At 34.4% G+C, this 9,877-nt stretch overlaps 1 protein-coding gene across 5 annotated transcripts in view; it reads left to right on the top strand.

Moving 5' to 3' along the window:
- The first annotated feature begins 1,625 nt into the window (after positions 1 to 1,625).
- The window catches only part of LOC131104194 (inositol polyphosphate-4-phosphatase type I A-like), a 37,726-nt gene continuing 29,474 nt past the window's right edge, over positions 1,626 to 9,877 (top strand). For all 5 annotated transcript variants that reach the window (XM_058051125.2, XM_058051123.2, XM_058051121.2 and 2 more), the window contains exons 1-2: positions 1,626 to 1,755; positions 6,141 to 6,233. The gene's annotated coding sequence lies outside the window, so the exon portion shown is untranslated. The remainder of the gene's footprint in view (positions 1,756 to 6,140; positions 6,234 to 9,877) is intronic.

The following is a 9,877-nucleotide window of genomic DNA, read 5'->3' as shown; positions in this document are numbered from 1 at the left end:
AATGCTAATATGCTAATTTTAGCATGCTAACACAAATTTTAGCATGTGTTTGTGTCAATCTGTTTGCTAAAAATGCTATTATGCTAACATTAGCATACTAACAATGGCAACATTGTCACTTGGGCCTTGCCCATTGGGTGGAGCAAGGCCAACGTCCTACATTGCTTGAGTATGTTGCATGTTGGCATGTTCAACCCGACAGAAGGAATTGGAATATTACTACTTCATTCTCAAAGTACTTTTACTTTATTCCCATCATTTTTATATTTTTTTCCCAACCTAATTTGCCAAAAATTACAATTTGGAATGTTAATGTTAATGTTAATGTTAATGTTAATGTTAATGTTAATGTTAGTGCTAATGCTAATGCTAATGCTAATGCTAATGCTAATGCTAATGCTAATGCTAATGCTAATGCTAATGCTAATGCTAATGCTAATGCTAATGCTAATGCTAATGCTAATGCTAATGCTAATGCTAATGATAATGATAATGATAATGATAATAATAATGATAATGATAATGCTAATGCTAATACTATGAATGTGAGTGTGAATGGTTGTTTGTCTATATGTGCCCTGTGATTGGCTACTAAAAAAATGCTACCATGCTAATATTAGCGTCCTAGCATAATAGAGCAGTCATAATAGAATTATTGGCGAATAGCTGTATGTACCTATCAAATTAGCAAAAAATGCTACTATGCTAATGTTATCATCCTAGCATAATAGAGCATTCATCATAGAACTAATGGCTAATAGCTGTTATCGACCTATAAAATTAGCAAAAAATGCTACTATGCTAAGGCTAGCAATGCTAATATGCTTATTTTAGCATGCTAACACCTAACATGATACTGTGTTTGTGTCAACTTGTTTGCTAAAAATGCTATTATGCTAAGATTAGCATACTAACAATGGCAACATCCTGGCATTAGGTACACTAACACCTATAGCAAGATAGCAAGAAGAGTGTCCTGTAATGTCCTGACACATTTCCCCTTGTGGGACAAATAAAGGTTTCAGGCTTTAGACATGAGGATATTAGCTAAAATGCTAACTTGCTAGCACACTAGCACCTAGCAAGATAGCACTGTTAGCGTCCCATCAGTATTATAGAGTACCTACATCATGTCTAGCTTTACATTTAGACATGAAGAACTGGGCTGAAATGCTAACATTCAGTTAGCATAAGAGATAGCATAACAGCTAGCATGCTATAGCATAGCAAGGTAGCATTAAGTACCAAAAGTGTCCTTGAATGTGCCCTAGTGACCTATAGTATGCACCTAGTATTGCTGCTTGACCCTCTGTCTGAAATTCCCTATGGAAATGTGGTGCACCTAATCAACTGGCCTGTGTACCTAACTAGTGGCCATTTTTTTTGTTAGTACCGTCGCCATGGTTACATGACATGTTCCCAAACGGGCGAAAAGGGTGTCAGAATAAGATATAATAAAACTATAAATATATAGAATAAGTATGAAAAAGATTAAGATAACCATAATAAAACAATACGGTATATTAATATTGGTAGTTTTCTTTTAGTTCTTATTTTGAAAGCACAAAGATGGCGCGGGTTTAGGGAACGTGATGACGTCTACGTGACGTCACGCAAGAGGCGGAACTAGCCCGGCTGTCACTTCTTTAGTGCTGCAGTCTGAGAGACACTGTGGCGACGTCAGACTACTCAAAACACTGCTCTGTTTTCTCCCTAAAATAACGGATTTCACTCTTATATGTTGAAAAGCAGCATGTGAGTAATACGTTTTCGGCACACTTTATGACTTAAGTCATTAACTTAATTGTGTTGAAGTCGTCTTTCTCTCGACGGTTGCTTTTGCTGTAAGCGAGGACAGTAAAGCTTTTTTCGAAAAGTTTAGTCTTATTTCTGTTTATTGGAGCGTGTCAAGAATGTTAACATTGACGTTTAAACGGGAGGAAAGCATTGTTTAATATGGTGAACTTATACAGTGGAGAATGAATTAAGCTTTATTGGTCGTTTTTTTATGTGAATCTTTGACAGGAAGTGACTTGTATGCCGCTGATGTCGCATCATGTCAGCCAGGTCACAGCCTGAGCGATGGTATAACATTTATTTGTGACAATGCACACATTAATTAATGTTTGTAAAGCTTATTTAGCAACAGAGCTTAAAGTTATTGACTTGGTTTTGTGGTGTAACGGTGTTATTGTACAGCCGAGCTTTTATTTTGAAGGCGTTCCTTTTCCGGATGTGGTTCGTCGAAGTTTCCGACCTGGCCGGAAAGTATGAAGATGTAAATAAAATGCTTGCATTATGGAATACACTTTGCCGTGTGATTGAAACCACATTAAAAACAAAAATTTCTTAAAATGTATAAAAGGTAAGTTAAAAATGTGAATGGCATAATATCAAAAACATGTTTTTTGAGGAATACTTGGCATATTAAATGATACAAATTTTTCATTATGAAGATATTTGAAGAAAACAACCTGACCGGGTCATTTTTGACCCACTTATGGAAGGTTGGAGTAGTAACACAAAAACTAAACTTTCTTAAAATGTATAAAAGCTAAGTTAAAAATGTGAATGGCATGATATCAAAAACATGTTTTTTAAGGAATACCTGGAATATGAAATGACAAAAAAAATAATTACGAAGATATTTCAAGACAACAACCTGACCGGGTCATTTTTGACCCACTTATGGAAGGTTGGGGTAGTAACACAAAAGCTAAAATTTCTTAAAATGTATAAAACCTAAGTTAAAAATGTAAGCGGCATGATATCAAAAACATGTTTTTGAGGAATACCTGGAATATGAAATGATAAAAAAAAAATTAATTGCGAAGATATTTGAAGAAAACAACCTGACCGGGTCATTTTTGACCCACTTATGGAAGGTTGGGGTAGTAACACAAAAACTAAAATTTCTTAAAATGTATAAAAGGAAAGTTAAAAATATGAATGGTATGATATCAAAAACATGTTTTTTCAAACAATTTTCATTACGAAGATATTTCATTTCATTTCATTACTTGTTGTCAGCATCAGGAGGCTAACTGGCTAATTATGTGTATTCATGACCTCATTAATATTAATGTAGTGTTCATTTCTGTGCTTTTTCCCCTTGTTGCTGTTGTTGAATCATCACAGTCGCCCACTCAGCAAGGGTGACTGCTGCATGACCTTTCCCTTGTCTGTTTGCTCACAGACAGAGGAAGAAAAACCTAAAGCAGACATGGCTGGGGGGGGGTGAAATTGATCGATATAATTGAACGATATCATCAATTAAAAACACAGCATTTTCTCATACAGTGCGACGTGGTAGGGTAGTGTTACATGCAGCTAGCTTTCAAGCAGTCAGCATTGGTTCGATTTCCAGCCATCCTCGTGCTGGTCTCAAGCCTGGATAAATGGGGGAGGGGGATGGGGATGGGGGGGTTGTGTCAGGAAATGTATCCGTAGTCATTTAACAGTAAGAGCATAGAAAACCTGTTTACTATCTTATAAATAAGTTTTTTAACATTAGTAGTTAATTTGACATATATATTTCCCACTATAGTCGATATCATAAGCTGTAAATGGGTGCCGGTGCTAGGGAACTTGAGTGGGGGGGCCGAGAGAAAGTGACATCAGGGGTTTCAGAGTTGAGTGAAGTCAATCAAACTTGTATCAAAGCCTGTTTTTCCAGTTACATTACTGACACCTAGTGACCAGTGTAGAGTACTTCATATCATCACAATGTCTTTGAATGAATCTTCTGAATGCCTTATATTTGTATTTATTTTTTTTATTTCTCTGCTTTGTATTTGTATTTTACTTCATTTTGCATTTTTTTATGCTGGAAAATGTTAAATTTAGGCAAAAATTATGTCAAATTTTCTTCAAAATGCTTTTTTTTTTTTACCAATAATCGGCCATATTCAGCCATGGAAGAGTGCTAATATTTAATTAATTAATTAATTAATTTAAAAAGCTGCAAAATTTGAAGCACAAACTGGTGACAAATTAATGATTAACAAATTATTAATAATTTTTGTATTTAAAAAAATCCATATTTCCATATATATATCCATATCCATATTTGTATATACTTTTAAAAAAGGCTTTTAAAAAAGGCGTATTTTTTAATGTAATTTTATTTCTACATTCTGCCACAAGCCAATAAAAAAAAAACAATGTCCACAAATGACCCCTAAACTGCACTTTGGACACCCGTCACTCAATTATGTGATTAATTGAGAAAATAATCATTAGTTGCAGCTCTAGATTACTGAAACGGGATATTTTCCAGCACTTCATAATTAACACAGATACTGATATATATATAACTTTATGTATACTTTGTATATACTGTATATATAGGAGTATTTTAGTGTATTTGTGTCGGTTTCAGTCAGTCAGTCTGACTGTGTGTGTGTGTCTCCATGTTGCTGGGAAATAGCAATTATATGGATGCTAGTGATGCTAGTGATGCTAGTGATGCTAGTGATGCTAGTGATGCTAGTGATGCTAGTGATGCTAGTTGCCCAAAGAGTGATGCACCTATAATGATGATGATGTAGAGAAATGGCAGCAGTAACCAGAGCTGTTTGTACTGCAAAGAGTTAAATGGCTCCAGCGAGGGGGGTGGGGGTGGGGGGTGGGGGGGGGCAACGGATACAGCTGCTTTTTTTTATTTATTTTTTTGCCTCGTGATGCTGTCATCAACGTGACTTTGTTTACATCCTGCATCGGGCGTCCTCTCTGGCATGTGCGTAACGAGACCGACTAACGCGGATTGTGACCTCACGTCGGTGTGCCTCACTGACTGAGCTGCGTTTGTTGGACATTTTTGTTGAAAGTGCACAATCATGATGTGCTAGCAGCTGGAGGCAAGTGCACACATCCATATTTGTCTGCATGCTTATTAACCATTAAGTGTCGCTACATTGCAGTGTTTGGGATTTGAACATAAACAAAAATACATTATTGTGTGTTTTTAAAAATAATACTTTCATGCTGTTAAGTTTTGCAGTGTTTTTACCGACATTGTATCCATGGAGTGTTTCAGCAGATATATTTTAACATCCCTTTTGCAACACCAGAAGGAAGTGCTGGGAACTTGAGCAATACAGACCGGAACGTTTGTGCATGTTAAGAATCTTGTAAAGCATTCATTTACCGCACTGCGTCGGAATTAAACCAGGTTGTATGGGTAGCAAATGCTTGCAAATAAGGGTTGGAGCTTATAGATGATCATTACCATGTCAAAAGGCCTACACAGCTGCCCTAAAAAAGACATTATTCATGCTTTATTATGGTATCACACACACACACACACACTCCTATTATATGTTAATCAGCCTGCATGGGGGAAATACACTTTAATCCAGGGTCTCAAACTCAATTTACTTGGGGGCCACTGGAGCTCGGGTCTGGGTGAGACTTTCCGAAAAAAAAAAAAAAAATGCATTGATTAAAAACAATTTTTTTTTTTAAATACTTCGCTTTGGTTCCAATTTTCTACAAGAAAAGCTCTGATAAAACATTCCACTGTTCTCAAATATCTTACTTTTTATTTTTCTACACAAAATAAGATGAAAAATAAATAAACAAATCAAGAATAAAGAAAATCAATCAATCAGTAATAAATAAATATAATAATAATAATAATAATAATAAAGCAGCAAATAATAAAAACTTAATAAACCACATATAGTTGGTGGGTAGACAAATTATTTTTTCAGATTAAAATGAACAAAGCATTATTAGAGCCCTGTAGACATGACAAAACACGACTATAGTCACATTTATACTCTTTTTATTTACAACATATTGCGCAACCGCAGGGTCTTGAGACACATGCTAACTCGCAAACTAGAGAGCTAGCGACCTAAACGGTAGCCTTCAAGTTATTTCCTTTCAACTTAAATAGCCAAAAACTTACCACTTCCACACGGATAGGGAGGATAACTATTAACAGTTATTTAACCTTTAACATGAACATTAATCAAACGTAATAATTTTTTCTGGGTACATGATACCATACAGCATCCATATCAAACTTGCGTGGGGGGGGTGGGGGGGGCACTAACATTAAACTTTCATATCTTGAATGGGTCTGTGCAGTTAATGCGTCCTGATCTAAAGCTATGCTTGTGTTTTCTCCTCAGATTTGTCGAAAATCCTCCCTACAAGTCTATTCCATTTTTCTGGGGAAAACCGTGACTCCATACAAAAGGACATAAGTTGTGGGATATTGCATGGTAAGATACATATTTGCATCATCTTCCGCTAATAAATAAAACAAAAAGTATATTATAGTTGTAGCATCACAGTCTAAATGTGAGCTCATCAACTTGTGCATTGAGCCATCACTGTTCTTGTACGTGTGGAGTGGTCACGTCTCATCAAGACCAACCAGTAGAAAATGGCTTTTTTTTTTTGCCATATTTGGTCAACTGGCCGAGCTCCAGATGCACGGCGGGCACACGAACAAGCCGAGCTCTGTGTTCTCCGAGCGGGCTCCCAAGTCACGTAGATTCAACTCAAAAGGTTAAACGAGTCAAACTGAAAGAACAGCTAACTCCACTCCGAGGCGCTCGCACAGATTTTCCATCTGCTGTAAATCAAGTGCATGCGCCCCATTTCATGTGACGAATATGTACACTTGTCAATGGAACTCAGTGAAACTAGGAAATTTCCCGACTTTCCTGATCCCCTTTTCCTTATGGAACTCCTTTTTTTTATTTGGGCAAATATATGAAACATTACAGTGTATTTCTTACATCAATCAAAATATAACTTTCCATTATTTACATTTGTATTCAGCTATCTGATCACAAGCCCAGTCTTGTTTTCCCCTGTTATTATTATCATTGTAATATTATTATTGTTATTATCATTATTGTATATATCTTTATCATTAGACATAGACATAGACTTTCATTGCACAATAAAGAACCCTATCCCTAACAATAATAAATAATAAATAATAAATAATAAATAATAAATAATAAATAATAAATAATAAATAATAAATAATAAATAATAAATAATAAATAATAAATAATAATGTGGAGAATAAATAGATTACATCAAATATGAACAATATTTTTAATTAATGTAAAAATAATTTATTATTACCATTATTATTGTATAGCATGCAGACCTCACAGCTAAGTGACCAGGGTTCAATTCCACCCTCGGCCATCTCTGTGTGGAGTTTGCATGTTCTCCCCGTGCATGCGTGGGTTTTCTCCGGGTACTCCGGTTTCCTCCCACATTCCAAAAACATGCTAGGTTAATTAGCGACTCCAAATTGTCCATAGGTATGAATGTGAGTGTGAATGGTTGTTTGTCTATATGTGCCCTGTGATTGGCTGGCCACCAGTCCAGGGTGTACCCTTTGCTTTTTTTTTCATTATTTTTTTCTTCTCAAATAATTTACCAAAATTTTCTTGTTGATATGATGACCTCATTCCCATAATATTTTCCATAATTTTTTTTTCAATATTTTACCTCTTTGCTACAAAAATGACAAGATTTTTCAATAATTTATTTCAAGATTTCAAGAATATTATGAGTTTTATATATTATTATTATTATTTATTTATTTATTATAAATGAGTTTTATTTATAATAATATTTATGATAACTTTTTTTGTTAGAATCCAAATTTTTCTTTTAATATTTTACTTTATTCTCATAATATTTCCCATAGCTTTTTCTTTAATATTTCATCTCATGGCTACTAGTTTATTCCCAAAGACAGCTGGGATAGGCTCCAGCACCCCCGCAACTCTCGTGAGGAAAAAGTGGTAGAAAATGAATGAATGAATGAATGAATGATTGGGGCTTCAGATTTAGCCAATCGGGTATAATGTGCATGGTCACGTGACTGGATGTGGACTGTTCCATCATGCCTCTGATTGGCTCAACCCCGTTGTAGCCTTGCGGAGCGGTTTCATGTGGAATATTGCAGCGCATACTCAAATAACTTAGGTGCTGCTACAGGAGATCCTGTTGCCATGACAGATGTAGGCCTCGTGAATCAAACTGGGGCAAATTAGGCACCGCCGAGAGATCAGCGTGGACCAGTTATCCCGAAGTAGGCCAGCAACTATTAACCTAGAAGCACAGTTTTAATGGAACCCTGCTCAAACTGAGGATAGTTTCCCCATAAAACACAGTTTCCCAGAACCTGGACCTCAACCCGATGGAACGTTTGTTCTGAAAAAGCGGGTCAGTGCCAAAAAATTAACTAATAAAGTCAATTAAGCCGATAAGATAAAGTTAAATGTCCAGGTAGAATTATGCCAGTTTACAAAAAGGTTCCAAGGCAGGGGTCTCAAACTCAATTTACCTGGGGGCCACTGGAGCTAGGGTCTGGGTGAGACTGGGACGAATCAGGTTTTCAAAAAAAAAAAAAAACGAATTTATTAAAAACAGAAAAATATACAAACTTTTTCCGTGCTTTGGTTCAAATTTTCTACAATAAAAGAAACAAAATAAAATACAATAATGAAACGATGCAATGGTCACTGATATTGTATATATATTGAAGTTATATATATTTCAAGAAAAACTGAACTCAGCCTTGTCATATAAAAAGCCTATTATTAGTTTCAACTTTGCTCTTTTTTTCATTATTTTTTTCTTCTCAAATAATTTACTAAAATTTTCTTGTTGTAATATGATGACCTCATTCCCATAATATTTTCCATAATTTTTTTTTCAATATTTTACCTCTTTGCTACTAAAATGACAGGATTTTTCAAGAATTTATTTTCAAGATTTCAAGAATATTATAAGATTTATTTATTTATTATTTATTTATTTTAAATGAGTTTTATTTATAATAATAATTATGAGTTCTCATAAAATTATAACTTTTTATTATAATATTTTACTTTATTCTCATAATATTTCCCATAGTATTTTCTTTAATATTTACTTTCATGGCTACTAGTTTATTCCTACACAATTACTTTTTTCGAGTGAGAATATGACTTTTTTTCTTTTAATATTTTAAGATGTGACTTGCAGTTTTTTTTTTTTGGCTTTCTTTTTAAATTAGATTTTTAGAATGGACCAGTAAAAAAAAAAGGGTTAAAAAAAAAACTGAACTCAGCCTTGTCATATAAAAAGCCTTTTATTAGTTTCAACTTTGCTCTTTTTTTATTATTTTTTTCTTCTCAAATAATTGTGAACAATAATAAATGTGTTGAAGTTTACAGAAAGGTTCTAAGGCAGGGATCTCAAACTCAATTTACCTGGGGGCCACTGGAGCTAGGGTCTGGGTGAGGCTGGACCGAATCAGGTTTTCCAAAAAAAAAAATTTTTTTTATTAAAAACAGAAAAATATACAAACTTTTTCAGTGCTTTGGTTCCGATTTTCTACAATAAAAGCTCTGATAAAACATTCCACTGTTCTCAAATATCTTAATTTTTATTTTTCTGCACAAAATAAGATGAAAAATAAATAAACAAATCAAGAATAAAGAAAATCAATCAGTAATAAATAAATATAATAATAATAATAAAACGGCAAATAATAAAAACTTAAGAAACCACATATAGTTGGTGGGTAGACAAATGATTTTTTTCAGATTAAAATGAACAAAGCATTATTAGAGCCCTGTAGACATGACAAAACACGACTATAGTCACATTTATACTCTTTTTATTTATACAACATATTGCGCAACTGCAGGGTCTTGAGACACATGCTAACTCGCAAACTAGAGAGCTAGCGACCTAAACGGTAGCCTTTAAGTTATTCCCTTTCAACTTAAATAGCCAAAAACTTACCACTTCCACACGGATGGGGAGGATAACTATTAACAGTTATTTAACCTTTAACATGAACATGAATCAAACATAATAATTTTTTCTGGGTACATGATAC

Source organism: Doryrhamphus excisus, linkage group LG15 (assembly GCF_037039965.1).
Source record: "Doryrhamphus excisus strain RoL-2023G ecotype Guam linkage group LG15, RoL_Dexc_Guam_v1.1, whole genome shotgun sequence".
Classification (NCBI taxonomy): domain Eukaryota; kingdom Metazoa; phylum Chordata; class Actinopteri; order Syngnathiformes; family Syngnathidae; genus Doryrhamphus; species Doryrhamphus excisus.
Note: the sequence above shows the minus strand (reverse complement) of the source record. Positions and strands in the feature narration are given on the sequence as shown.